Here is a 14,524-nt window from a genome sequence, read left to right as displayed (position 1 = left end):
TGAGTGTGGGGTTGCGTAAAGGCTCCCCCAGGGAGTTCAGGTGTACCCAAAGGCTTCCGCTGAGAGCACTTTTTGATGGCAGAAAGTGGCACCGTACGTGTTTTTTCGGGTCTAACTCGGGTTCAGATTCTTGTTCCAGTTAGGCTTATGTTTAGGGTTGTTAGGAAAGAGTGAAGACGCAGAGTCCTGTTGAGTGTGGGGTTGCGTAAAGGCTCCCCCAGGGAGTTCAGGTGTACCCAAAGGCTTCCGCTGAGAGCACTTTTTGATGGCAGAAAGTGGCACCGTACGTGTTTTTTCGGGTCTAACTCGGGTTCAGCTTCTTGTTGCGGTTAGGCTTATGTTTAGGGTTGTTAGGAAAGAGTGAAGACGCAGAGTCCTGTTGAGTGTGGGGTTGCGTAAAGGCTCCCCCAGGGAGTTCAGGTGTACCCAAAGGCTTCCGCTGAGAGCACTTTTTGATGGCAGAAAGTGGCACCGTACGTGTTTTTTCGGGTCTAACTCGGGTTCAGCTTCTTGTTGCGGTTAGGGTTATGTTTAGCGTTGTTAGGAAAGAGTGAAGACGCAGAGTCCTGTTGAGTGTGGGGTTGCGTAAAGGCTCCCCCAGGGAGTTCAGGTGTACCCAAAGGCTTCCGCTGAGAGCACTTTTTGATGGCAGAAAGTGGCACCGTACGTGTTTTTTCGGGTCTAACTCGGGTTGAGCTTCTTGTTGCGGTTAGGGTTATGTTTAGGGTTGTTAGGAAAGAGTGAAGACGCAGAGTCCTGTTGAGTGTGGGGTTGCGTAAAGGCTCCCCCAGGGAGTTCAGGTGTACCCAAAGGCTTCCGCTGAGAGCACTTTTTGAAGGCAGAAAGTGGCACCGTACGTGTTTTTTCGGGTCTAACTCGGGTTCAGCTTCTTGTTGCGGTTAGGGTTATGTTTAGGGTTGTTAGGAAAGAGTGAATACGCAGAGTCCTGTTGAGTGTGGGGTTGCGTAAAGGCTCCCCCAGGGAGTTCAGGTGTACCCAAAGGCTTCCGCTGAGAGCACTTTTTGATGGCAGAAAGTGGCACCGTACGTGTTTTTTCGGGTCTAACTCGGGTTGAGCTTCTTGTTGCGGTTAGGGTTATGTTTAGGGTTGTTAGGAAAGAGTGAAGACGCAGAGTCCTGTTGAGTGTGGGGTTGCGTAAAGGCTCCCCCAGGGAATTCAGGTGTACCCAAAGGCTTCCGCTGAGAGCACTTTTTGATGGCAGAAAGTGGCACCGTACGTCTTTTTTCGGGTCTAACTCGGGTTCAGTTTCCTCTTCCGGATAGGGTTATGTTTAGGGTTGTTAGGAAAGAGTGAAGACGCAGAGTCCTGTTGAGTGTGGGGTTGCGTAAAGGCTCCCCCAGGGAGTTCAGGTGTACCCAAAGGCTTCCGCTCAGAGCACTTTTTGATGGCAGAAAGTGGCACCGTACGTGTTTTTTCGGGTCTAACTCGGGTTCAGCTTCTTGTTCCGGTTAGGGTTATGTTTAGGGTTGTTAGGAAAGAGTGAAGACGCAGAGTCCTGTTGAGTGTGGGGTTGCGTAAAGGCTCCCCCAGGGAGTTCAGGTGTACCCAAAGGCTTCCGCTGAGAGCACTTTTTGATGGCAGAAAGTGGCACCGTACGTGTTTTTTCGGGTCTAACTCGGGTTCAGCTTCTTGTTGCGGTTAGGGTTATGTTTAGGGTTGTTAGGAAAGAGTGAAGACGCAGAGTCCTGTTGAGTGTGGGGTTGCGTAAAGGCTCCCCCAGGGAGTTCAGGTGTACCCAAAGGCTTCCGCTGAGAGCACTTTTGATGGCAGAAAGTGGCACCGTACGTGTTTTTTCGGGTCTAACTCGGGTTCAGCTTCTTGTTGCGGTTAGGGTTATGTTTAGGGTTGTTAGGAAAGAGTGAAGACGCAGAGTCCTGTTGAGTGTGGGGTTGCGTAAAGGCTCCCCCAGGGAGTTCAGGTGTACCCAAAGGCTTCCGCTGAGAGCACTTTTTGATGGCAGAAAGTGGCACCGTACGTGTTTTTTCGGGTCTAACTCGGGTTGAGCTTCTTGTTCCGGTTAGGGTTATGTTTAGGGTTGTTAGGAAAGAGTGAAGACGCAGAGTCCTGTTGAGTGTGGGGTTGCGTAAAGGCTCCCCCAGGGAGTTCAGGTGTACCCAAAGGCTTCCGCTGAGAGCACTTTTTGATGGCAGAAAGTGGCACCGTACGTGTTTTTTCGGGTCTAACTCAGGTTCAGCTTCTTGTTCCGGTTAGGGTTATGTTTAGGGTTGTTAGGAAAGAGTGAAGACGCAGAGTCCTGTTGAGTGTGGGGTTGCGTAAAGGCTCCCCCAGGGAGTTCAGGTGTACCCAAAGGCTTCCGCTGAGAGCACTTTTTGATGGCAGAAAGTGGCACCGTACGTGTTTTTTCGGGTCTAACTCGGGTTCAGCTTCTTGTTGCGGTTAGGGTTATGTTTAGGGTTGTTAGGAAAGAGTGAAGACGCAGAGTCCTGTTGAGTGTGGGGTTGCATAAAGGCTCCCCCAGGGAGTTCAGGTGTACCCAAAGGCTTCCGCTGAGAGCACTTTTTGATGGCAGAAAGTGGCACCGTACGTGTTTTTTCGGGTCTAACTCGGGTTGAGCTTCTTGTTGCGGTTAGGGTTATGTTTAGGGTTGTTAGGAAAGAGTGAAGACGCAGAGTCCTGTTGAGTGTGGGGTTGCGTAAAGGCTCCCCCAGGGAGTTCAGGTGTACCCAAAGGCTTCCGCTCAGAGCACTTTTTGATGGCAGAAAGTGGCACCGTACGTGTTTTTTCGGGTCTAACTCGGGTTCAGCTTCTTGTTGCGGTTCGGGTTATGTTTAGGGTTGTTAGGAAAGAGTGAAGACGCAGAGTCCTGTTGAGTGTGGGGTTGCGTAAAGGCTCCCCCAGGGAGTTCAGGTGTACCCAAAGGCTTCCGCTGAGAGCACTTTTTGATGGCAGAAAGTGGCACCGTACGTGTTTTTTCGGGTCTAACTCGGGTTCAGCTTCTTGTTCCAGTTAGGCTTATGTATAGGGTTGTTAGGAAAGAGTGAAGACGCAGAGTCCTGTTGAGTGTGGGGTTGCGTAAAGGCTCCCCCAGGGAGTTCAGGTGTACCCAAAGGCTTCCGCTGAGAGCACTTTTTGATGGCAGAAAGTGGCACCGTACGTGTTTTTTCGGGTCTAACTCGGGTTCAGCTTCTTGTTCCGGTTAGGCTTATGTTTAGGGTTGTTAGGAAAGAGTGAAGACGCAGAGTCCTGTTGAGTGTGGGGTTGCGTAAAGGCTCCCCCAGGGAGTTCAGGTGTACCCAAAGGCTTCCGCTGAGAGCACTTTTTGATGGCAGAAAGTGGCACCGTACGTGTTTTTTCGGGTCTAACTCGGGTTGAGCTTCTTGTTGCGGTTAGGGTTATGTTTAGGGTTGTTAGGAAAGAGTGAAGACGCAGAGTCCTGTTGAGTGTGGGGTTGCGTAAAGGCTCCCCCAGGGAGTTCAGGTGTACCCAAAGGCTTCCGCTGAGAGCACTTTTTGATGGCAGAAAGTGGCACCGTACGTGTTTTTTCGGGTCTAACTCGGGTTGAGCTTCTTGTTGCGGTTAGGGTTATGTTTAGGGTTGTTAGGAAAGAGTGAAGACGCAGAGTCCTGTTGAGTGTGGGGTTGCGTAAAGGCTCCCCCAGGGAGTTCAGGTGTACCCAAAGGCTTCCGCTGAGAGCACTTTTTGATGGCAGAAAGTGGCACCGTACGTGTTTTTTCGGGTCTAACTCGGGTTGAGCTTCTTGTTGCGGTTAGGGTTATGTTTAGGGTTGTTAGGAAAGAGTGAAGACGCAGAGTCCTGTTGAGTGTGGGGTTGCGTAAAGGCTCCCCCAGGGAGTTCAGGTGTACCCAAAGGCTTCCGCTGAGAGCACTTTTTGATGGCAGAAAGTGGCACCGTACGTGTTTTTTCGGGTCTAACTCAGGTTCAGCTTCTTGTTGCGGTTAGGGTTATGTTTAGGGTTGTTAGGAAAGAGTGAAGACGCAGAGTCCTGTTGAGTGTGGGGTTGCGTAAAGGCTCCCCCAGGGAGTTCAGGTGTACCCAAAGGCTTCCGCTGAGAGCACTTTTTGATGGCAGAAAGTGGCACCGTACGTGTTTTTTCGGGTCTAACTCGGGTTCAGCTTCTTGTTGCGGTTAGGGTTATGTTTAGGGTTGTTAGGAAAGAGTGAAGACGCAGAGTCCTGTTGAGTGTGGGGTTGCGTAAAGGCTCCCCCAGGGAGTTCAGGTGTACCCAAAGGCTTCCGCTGAGAGCACTTTTTGATGGCAGAAAGTGGCACCGTACGTGTTTTTTCGGGTCTAACTCGGGTTCAGCTTGTTGTTGCGGTTAGGGTTATGTTTAGGGTTGTTAGGAAAGAGTGAAGACGCAGAGTCCTGTTGAGTGTGGGGTTGCGTAAAGGCTCCCCCAGGGAATTCAGGTGTACCCAAAGGCTTCCGCTGAGAGCACTTTTTGATGGCAGAAAGTGGCACCGTACGTGTTTTTTCGGGTCTAACTCGGGTTGAGCTTCTTGTTCCGGTTAGGGTTATGTTTAGGGTTGTTAGGAAAGAGTGAAGACGCAGAGTCCTGTTGAGTGTGGGGTTGCGTAAAGGCTCCCCCAGGGAGTTCAGGTGTACCCAAAGGCTTCTGCTGAGAGCACTTTTTGATGGCAGAAAGTGGCACCGTACGTGTTTTTTCGGGTCTAACTCGGGTTGAGCTTCTTGTTCCGGTTAGGGTTATGTTTAGGGTTGTTAGGAAAGAGTGAAGACGCAGAGTCCTGTTGAGTGTGGGGTTGCGTAAAGGCTCCCCCAGGGAGTTCAGGTGTACCCAAAGGCTTCCGCTCAGAGCACTTTTGGATGGCAGAAAGTGGCACCGTACGTGTTTTTTCGGGTCTAACTCGGGTTGAGCTTCTTGTTGCGGTTAGGGTTATGTTTAGGGTTGTTAGGAAAGAGTGAAGACGCAGAGTCCTGTTGAGTGTGGGGTTGCGTAAAGGCTCCCCCAGGGAGTTCAGGTGTACCCAAAGGCTTCCGCTGAGAGCACTTTTTGATGGCAGAAAGTGGCACCGTACGTGTTTTTTCGGGTCTAACTCGGGTTCAGCTTCTTGTTCCGGTTAGGCTTATGTTTAGGGTTGTTAGGAAAGAGTGAAGACGCAGAGTCCTGTTGAGTGTGGGGTTGCGTAAAGGCTCCCCCAGGGAGTTCAGGTGTACCCAAAGGCTTCCGCTGAGAGCACTTTTTGATGGCAGAAAGTGGCACCGTACGTGTTTTTTCGGGTCTAACTCGGGTTGAGCTTCTTGTTGCGGTTAGGGTTATGTTTAGCGTTGTTAGGAAAGAGTGAAGACGCAGAGTCCTGTTGAGTGTGGGGTTGCGTAAAGGCTCCCCCAGGGAGTTCAGGTGTACCCAAAGGCTTCCGCTGAGAGCACTTTTTGATGGCAGAAAGTGGCACCGTACGTGTTTTTTCGGGTCTAACTCGGGTTCAGCTTCTTGTTGCGGTTAGGGTTATGTTTAGGGTTGTTAGGAAAGAGTGAAGACGCAGAGTCCTGTTGAGTGTGGGGTTGCGTAAAGGCTCCCCCAGGGAGTTCAGGTGTACCCAAAGGCTTCCGCTGAGAGCACTTTTTGATGGCAGAAAGTGGCACCGTACGTGTTTTTTCGGGTCTAACTCGGGTTCAGCTTCTTGTTGCGGTTAGGGTTATGTTTAGGGTTGTTAGGAAAGAGTGAAGACGCAGAGTCCTGTTGAGTGTGGGGTTGCGTAAAGGCTCCCCCAGGGAATTCAGGTGTACCCAAAGGCTTCCGCTGAGAGCACTTTTTGATGGCAGAAAGTGGCACCGTACGTGTTTTTTCGGGTCTAACTCGGGTTCAGCTTCTTGTTGCGGTTAGGGTTATGTTTAGGGTTGTTAGGAAAGAGTGAAGACGCAGAGTCCTGTTGAGTGTGGGGTTGCGTAAAGGCTCCCCCAGGGAGTTCAGGTGTACCCAAAGGCTTCCGCTGAGAGCACTTTTTGATGGCAGAAAGTGGCACCGTACGTGTTTTTTCGGGTCTAACTCGGGTTGAGCTTCTTGTTGCGGTTAGGGTTATGTTTAGGGTTGTTAGGAAAGAGTGAAGACGCAGAGTCCTGTTGAGTGTGGGGTTGCGTAAAGGCTCCCCCAGGGAGTTCAGGTGTACCCAAAGGCTTCCGCTGAGAGCACTTTTTGATGGCAGAAAGTGGCACCGTACGTGTTTTTTCGGGTCTAACTCGGGTTGAGCTTCTTGTTGCGGTTAGGGTTATGTTTAGGGTTGTTAGGAAAGAGTGAAGACGCAGAGTCCTGTTGAGTGTGGGGTTGCGTAAAGGCTCCCCCAGGGAGTTCAGGTGTACCCAAAGGCTTCCGCTGAGAGCACTTTTTGATGGCAGAAAGTGGCACCGTACGTGTGTTTTCGGGTCTAACTCGGGTTCAGCTTCTTGTTCCGGTTAGGGTTATGTTTAGGGTTGTTAGGAAAGAGTGAAGACGCAGAGTCCTGTTGAGTGTGGGGTTGCGTAAAGGCTCCCCCAGGGAGTTCAGGTGTACCCAAAGGCTTCCGCTGAGAGCACTTTTGGATGGCAGAAAGTGGCACCGTACGTGTTTTTTCGGGTCTAACTCGGGTTCAGCTTCTTGTTGCGGTTAGGGTTATGTTTAGGGTTGTTAGGAAAGAGTGAAGACGCAGAGTCCTGTTGAGTGTGGGGTTGCGTAAAGGCTCCCCCAGGGAGTTCAGGTGTACCCAAAGGCTTCCGCTGAGAGCACTTTTTGATGGCAGAAAGTGGCACCGTACGTGTTTTTTCGGGTCTAACTCGGGTTCAGCTTCTTGTTGCGGTTAGGCTTATGTTTAGGGTTGTTAGGAAAGAGTGAAGACGCAGAGTCCTGTTGAGTGTGGGGTTGCGTAAAGGCTCCCCCAGGGAGTTCAGGTGTACCCAAAGGCTTCCGCTGAGAGCACTTTTTGATGGCAGAAAGTGGCACCGTACGTGTTTTTTCGGGTCTAACTCGGGTTCAGCTTCTTGTTGCGGTTAGGGTTATGTTTAGGGTTGTTAGGAAAGAGTGAAGACGCAGAGTCCTGTTGAGTGTGGGGTTGCGTAAAGGCTCCCCCAGGGAGTTCAGGTGTACCCAAAGGCTTCCGCTGAGAGCACTTTTTGATGGCAGAAAGTGGCACCGTACGTGTTTTTTCGGGTCTAACTCAGGTTCAGCTTCTTGTTGCGGTTAGGGTTATGTTTAGGGTTGTTAGGAAAGAGTGAAGACGCAGAGTCCTGTTGAGTGTGGGGTTGCGTAAAGGCTCCCCCAGGGAGTTCAGGTGTACCCAAAGGCTTCCGCTGAGAGCACTTTTTGATGGCAGAAAGTGGCACCGTACGTGTTTTTTCGGGTCTAACTCGGGTTGAGCTTCTTGTTGCGGTTAGGGTTATGTTTAGGGTTGTTAGGAAAGAGTGAAGACGCAGAGTCCTGTTGAGTGTGGGGTTGCGTAAAGGCTCCCCCAGGGAGTTCAGGTGTACCCAAAGGCTTCCGCTGAGAGCACTTTTTGATGGCAGAAAGTGGCACCGTACGTGTTTTTTCGGGTCTAACTCGGGTTCAGCTTCTTGTTGCGGTTAGGGTTATGTTTAGGGTTGTTAGGAAAGAGTGAAGACGCAGAGTCCTGTTGAGTGTGGGGTTGCGTAAAGGCTCCCCCAGGGAGTTCAGGTGTACCCAAAGGCTTCCGCTGAGAGCACTTTTGGATGGCAGAAAGTGGCACCGTACGTGTTTTTTCGGGTCTAACTCAGGTTCAGCTTCTTGTTGCGGTTAGGGTTATGTTTAGGGTTGTTAGGAAAGAGTGAAGACGCAGAGTCCTGTTGAGTGTGGGGTTGCGTAAAGGCTCCCCCAGGGAGTTCAGGTGTACCCAAAGGCTTCCGCTGAGAGCACTTTTTGATGGCAGAAAGTGGCACCGTACGTGTTTTTTCGGGTCTAACTCGGGTTCAGCTTCTTGTTGCGGTTAGGGTTATGTTTAGGGTTGTTAGGAAAGAGTGAAGACGCAGAGTACTGTTGAGTGTGGGGTTGCGTAAAGGCTCCCCCAGGGAGTTCAGGTGTACCCAAAGGCTTCCGCTGAGAGCACTTTTTGATGGCAGAAAGTGGCACCGTACGTGTTTTTTCGGGTCTAACTCGGGTTCAGCTTCTTGTTGCGGTTAGGGTTATGTTTAGGGTTGTTAGGAAAGAGTGAAGACGCAGAGTCCTGTTGAGTGTGGGGTTGCGTAAAGGCTCCCCCAGGGAGTTCAGGTGTACCCAAAGGCTTCCGCTGAGAGCACTTTTTGATGGCAGAAAGTGGCACCGTACGTGTTTTTTCGGGTCTAACTCGGGTTCAGCTTCTTGTTGCGGTTAGGGTTATGTTTAGGGTTGTTAGGAAAGAGTGAAGACGCAGAGTCCTGTTGAGTGTGGGGTTGCGTAAAGGCTCCCCCAGGGAGTTCAGGTGTACCCAAAGGCTTCCGCTGAGAGCACTTTTTGATGGCAGAAAGTGGCACCGTACGTGTTTTTTCGGGTCTAACTCGGGTTCAGCTTCTTGTTGCGGTTAGGGTTATGTTTAGGGTTGTTAGGAAAGAGTGAAGACGCAGAGTCCTGTTGAGTGTGGGGTTGCGTAAAGGCTCCCCCAGGGAGTTCAGGTGTACCCAAAGGCTTCCGCTGAGAGCACTTTTTGATGGCAGAAAGTGGCACCGTACTTGTTTTTTCGGGTCTAACTCGGGTTCAGATTCTTGTTCCAGTTAGGCTTATGTATAGGGTTGTTAGGAAAGAGTGAAGACGCAGAGTCCTGTTGAGTGTGGGGTTGCGTAAAGGCTCCCCCAGGGAGTTCAGGTGTACCCAAAGGCTTCCGCTGAGAGCACTTTTTGATGGCAGAAAGTGGCACCGTACGTGTTTTTTCGGGTCTAACTCGGGTTCAGCTTCTTGTTGCGGTTAGGCTTATGTTTAGGGTTGTTAGGAAAGAGTGAAGACGCAGAGTCCTGTTGAGTGTGGGGTTGCGTAAAGGCTCCCCCAGGGAGTTCAGGTGTACCCAAAGGCTTCCGCTGAGAGCACTTTTTGATGGCAGAAAGTGGCACCGTACGTGTTTTTTCGGGTCTAACTCGGGTTGAGCTTCTTGTTGCGGTTAGGGTTATGTTTAGGGTTGTTAGGAAAGAGTGAAGACGCAGAGTCCTGTTGAGTGTGGGGTTGCGTAAAGGCTCCCCCAGGGAGTTCAGGTGTACCCAAAGGCTTCCGCTGAGAGCACTTTTTGATGGCAGAAAGTGGCACCGTACGTGTTTTTTCGGGTCTAACTCGGGTTCAGCTTCTTGTTGCGGTTAGGGTTATGTTTAGGGTTGTTAGGAAAGAGTGAATACGCAGAGTCCTGTTGAGTGTGGGGTTGCGTAAAGGCTCCCCCAGGGAGTTCAGGTGTACCCAAAGGCTTCCGCTGAGAGCACTTTTTGATGGCAGAAAGTGGCACCGTACGTGTTTTTTCGGGTCTAACTCGGGTTCAGCTTCTTGTTGCGGTTAGGGTTATGTTTAGGGTTGTTAGGAAAGAGTGAAGACGCAGAGTCCTGTTGAGTGTGGGGTTGCGTAAAGGCTCCCCCAGGGAATTCAGGTGTACCCAAAGGCTTCCGCTGAGAGCACTTTTTGATGGCAGAAAGTGGCACCGTACGTGTTTTTTCGGGTCTAACTCGGGTTGAGCTTCTTGTTCCGGTTAGGGTTATGTTTAGGGTTGTTAGGAAAGAGTGAAGACGCAGAGTCCTGTTGAGTGTGGGGTTGCGTAAAGGCTCCCCCAGGGAGTTCAGGTGTACCCAAAGGCTTCTGCTGAGAGCACTTTTTGATGGCAGAAAGTGGCACCGTACGTGTTTTTTCGGGTCTAACTCGGGTTGAGCTTCTTGTTCCGGTTAGGGTTATGTTTAGGGTTGTTAGGAAAGAGTGAAGACGCAGAGTCCTGTTGAGTGTGGGGTTGCGTAAAGGCTCCCCCAGGGAGTTCAGGTGTACCCAAAGGCTTCCGCTCAGAGCACTTTTGGATGGCAGAAAGTGGCACCGTACGTGTTTTTTCGGGTCTAACTCGGGTTCAGCTTCTTGTTGCGGTTAGGGTTATGTTTAGGGTTGTTAGGAAAGAGTGAAGACGCAGAGTCCTGTTGAGTGTGGGGTTGCGTAAAGGCTCCCCCAGGGAGTTCAGGTGTACCCAAAGGCTTCCGCTGAGAGCACTTTTTGATGGCAGAAAGTGGCACCGTACGTGTTTTTTCGGGTCTAACTCGGGTTCAGCTTCTTGTTCCGGTTAGGCTTATGTTTAGGGTTGTTAGGAAAGAGTGAAGACGCAGAGTCCTGTTGAGTGTGGGGTTGCGTAAAGGCTCCCCCAGGGAGTTCAGGTGTACCCAAAGGCTTCCGCTGAGAGCACTTTTTGATGGCAGAAAGTGGCACCGTACGTGTTTTTTCGGGTCTAACTCGGGTTGAGCTTCTTGTTGCGGTTAGGGTTATGTTTAGCGTTGTTAGGAAAGAGTGAAGACGCAGAGTCCTGTTGAGTGTGGGGTTGCGTAAAGGCTCCCCCAGGGAGTTCAGGTGTACCCAAAGGCTTCCGCTGAGAGCACTTTTTGATGGCAGAAAGTGGCACCGTACGTGTTTTTTCGGGTCTAACTCGGGTTCAGCTTCTTGTTGCGGTTAGGGTTATGTTTAGGGTTGTTAGGAAAGAGTGAAGACGCAGAGTCCTGTTGAGTGTGGGGTTGCGTAAAGGCTCCCCCAGGGAGTTCAGGTGTACCCAAAGGCTTCCGCTGAGAGCACTTTTTGATGGCAGAAAGTGGCACCGTACGTGTTTTTTCGGGTCTAACTCGGGTTCAGCTTCTTGTTGCGGTTAGGGTTATGTTTAGGGTTGTTAGGAAAGAGTGAAGACGCAGAGTCCTGTTGAGTGTGGGGTTGCGTAAAGGCTCCCCCAGGGAATTCAGGTGTACCCAAAGGCTTCCGCTGAGAGCACTTTTTGATGGCAGAAAGTGGCACCGTACGTGTTTTTTCGGGTCTAACTCGGGTTCAGCTTCTTGTTGCGGTTAGGGTTATGTTTAGGGTTGTTAGGAAAGAGTGAAGACGCAGAGTCCTGTTGAGTGTGGGGTTGCGTAAAGGCTCCCCCAGGGAGTTCAGGTGTACCCAAAGGCTTCCGCTGAGAGCACTTTTTGATGGCAGAAAGTGGCACCGTACGTGTTTTTTCGGGTCTAACTCGGGTTGAGCTTCTTGTTGCGGTTAGGGTTATGTTTAGGGTTGTTAGGAAAGAGTGAAGACGCAGAGTCCTGTTGAGTGTGGGGTTGCGTAAAGGCTCCCCCAGGGAGTTCAGGTGTACCCAAAGGCTTCCGCTGAGAGCACTTTTTGATGGCAGAAAGTGGCACCGTACGTGTTTTTTCGGGTCTAACTCGGGTTGAGCTTCTTGTTGCGGTTAGGGTTATGTTTAGGGTTGTTAGGAAAGAGTGAAGACGCAGAGTCCTGTTGAGTGTGGGGTTGCGTAAAGGCTCCCCCAGGGAGTTCAGGTGTACCCAAAGGCTTCCGCTGAGAGCACTTTTTGATGGCAGAAAGTGGCACCGTACGTGTGTTTTCGGGTCTAACTCGGGTTCAGCTTCTTGTTCCGGTTAGGGTTATGTTTAGGGTTGTTAGGAAAGAGTGAAGACGCAGAGTCCTGTTGAGTGTGGGGTTGCGTAAAGGCTCCCCCAGGGAGTTCAGGTGTACCCAAAGGCTTCCGCTGAGAGCACTTTTGGATGGCAGAAAGTGGCACCGTACGTGTTTTTTCGGGTCTAACTCGGGTTCAGCTTCTTGTTGCGGTTAGGGTTATGTTTAGGGTTGTTAGGAAAGAGTGAAGACGCAGAGTCCTGTTGAGTGTGGGGTTGCGTAAAGGCTCCCCCAGGGAGTTCAGGTGTACCCAAAGGCTTCCGCTGAGAGCACTTTTTGATGGCAGAAAGTGGCACCGTACGTGTTTTTTCGGGTCTAACTCGGGTTCAGCTTCTTGTTGCGGTTAGGCTTATGTTTAGGGTTGTTAGGAAAGAGTGAAGACGCAGAGTCCTGTTGAGTGTGGGGTTGCGTAAAGGCTCCCCCAGGGAGTTCAGGTGTACCCAAAGGCTTCCGCTGAGAGCACTTTTTGATGGCAGAAAGTGGCACCGTACGTGTTTTTTCGGGTCTAACTCGGGTTCAGCTTCTTGTTGCGGTTAGGGTTATGTTTAGGGTTGTTAGGAAAGAGTGAAGACGCAGAGTCCTGTTGAGTGTGGGGTTGCGTAAAGGCTCCCCCAGGGAGTTCAGGTGTACCCAAAGGCTTCCGCTGAGAGCACTTTTTGATGGCAGAAAGTGGCACCGTACGTGTTTTTTCGGGTCTAACTCAGGTTCAGCTTCTTGTTGCGGTTAGGGTTATGTTTAGGGTTGTTAGGAAAGAGTGAAGACGCAGAGTCCTGTTGAGTGTGGGGTTGCGTAAAGGCTCCCCCAGGGAGTTCAGGTGTACCCAAAGGCTTCCGCTGAGAGCACTTTTTGATGGCAGAAAGTGGCACCGTACGTGTTTTTTCGGGTCTAACTCGGGTTGAGCTTCTTGTTGCGGTTAGGGTTATGTTTAGGGTTGTTAGGAAAGAGTGAAGACGCAGAGTCCTGTTGAGTGTGGGGTTGCGTAAAGGCTCCCCCAGGGAGTTCAGGTGTACCCAAAGGCTTCCGCTGAGAGCACTTTTTGATGGCAGAAAGTGGCACCGTACGTGTTTTTTCGGGTCTAACTCGGGTTCAGCTTCTTGTTGCGGTTAGGGTTATGTTTAGGGTTGTTAGGAAAGAGTGAAGACGCAGAGTCCTGTTGAGTGTGGGGTTGCGTAAAGGCTCCCCCAGGGAGTTCAGGTGTACCCAAAGGCTTCCGCTGAGAGCACTTTTGGATGGCAGAAAGTGGCACCGTACGTGTTTTTTCGGGTCTAACTCAGGTTCAGCTTCTTGTTGCGGTTAGGGTTATGTTTAGGGTTGTTAGGAAAGAGTGAAGACGCAGAGTCCTGTTGAGTGTGGGGTTGCGTAAAGGCTCCCCCAGGGAGTTCAGGTGTACCCAAAGGCTTCCGCTGAGAGCACTTTTTGATGGCAGAAAGTGGCACCGTACGTGTTTTTTCGGGTCTAACTCGGGTTCAGCTTCTTGTTGCGGTTAGGGTTATGTTTAGGGTTGTTAGGAAAGAGTGAAGACGCAGAGTACTGTTGAGTGTGGGGTTGCGTAAAGGCTCCCCCAGGGAGTTCAGGTGTACCCAAAGGCTTCCGCTGAGAGCACTTTTTGATGGCAGAAAGTGGCACCGTACGTGTTTTTTCGGGTCTAACTCGGGTTCAGCTTCTTGTTGCGGTTAGGGTTATGTTTAGGGTTGTTAGGAAAGAGTGAAGACGCAGAGTCCTGTTGAGTGTGGGGTTGCGTAAAGGCTCCCCCAGGGAGTTCAGGTGTACCCAAAGGCTTCCGCTGAGAGCACTTTTTGATGGCAGAAAGTGGCACCGTACGTGTTTTTTCGGGTCTAACTCGGGTTCAGCTTCTTGTTGCGGTTAGGGTTATGTTTAGGGTTGTTAGGAAAGAGTGAAGACGCAGAGTCCTGTTGAGTGTGGGGTTGCGTAAAGGCTCCCCCAGGGAGTTCAGGTGTACCCAAAGGCTTCCGCTGAGAGCACTTTTTGATGGCAGAAAGTGGCACCGTACGTGTTTTTTCGGGTCTAACTCGGGTTCAGCTTCTTGTTGCGGTTAGGGTTATGTTTAGGGTTGTTAGGAAAGAGTGAAGACGCAGAGTCCTGTTGAGTGTGGGGTTGCGTAAAGGCTCCCCCAGGGAGTTCAGGTGTACCCAAAGGCTTCCGCTGAGAGCACTTTTTGATGGCAGAAAGTGGCACCGTACTTGTTTTTTCGGGTCTAACTCGGGTTCAGATTCTTGTTCCAGTTAGGCTTATGTATAGGGTTGTTAGGAAAGAGTGAAGACGCAGAGTCCTGTTGAGTGTGGGGTTGCGTAAAGGCTCCCCCAGGGAGTTCAGGTGTACCCAAAGGCTTCCGCTGAGAGCACTTTTTGATGGCAGAAAGTGGCACCGTACGTGTTTTTTCGGGTCTAACTCGGGTTCAGCTTCTTGTTGCGGTTAGGCTTATGTTTAGGGTTGTTAGGAAAGAGTGAAGACGCAGAGTCCTGTTGAGTGTGGGGTTGCGTAAAGGCTCCCCCAGGGAGTTCAGGTGTACCCAAAGGCTTCCGCTGAGAGCACTTTTTGATGGCAGAAAGTGGCACCGTACGTGTTTTTTCGGGTCTAACTCGGGTTGAGCTTCTTGTTGCGGTTAGGGTTATGTTTAGGGTTGTTAGGAAAGAGTGAAGACGCAGAGTCCTGTTGAGTGTGGGGTTGCGTAAAGGCTCCCCCAGGGAGTTCAGGTGTACCCAAAGGCTTCCGCTGAGAGCACTTTTTGATGGCAGAAAGTGGCACCGTACGTGTTTTTTCGGGTCTAACTCGGGTTCAGCTTCTTGTTGCGGTTAGGGTTATGTTTAGGGTTGTTAGGAAAGAGTGAATACGCAGAGTCCTGTTGAGTGTGGGGTTGCGTAAAGGCTCCCCCAGGGAGTTCAGGTGTACCCAAAGGCTTCCGCTGAGAGCACTTTTTGATGGCAGAAA

Source organism: Anser brachyrhynchus (genome assembly GCF_964034855.1).
Source record: "Anser brachyrhynchus genome assembly, contig: SCAFFOLD_89, whole genome shotgun sequence".
NCBI classification, from domain to species: Eukaryota; Metazoa; Chordata; class Aves; order Anseriformes; family Anatidae; genus Anser; species Anser brachyrhynchus.
Note: the sequence above shows the minus strand (reverse complement) of the source record.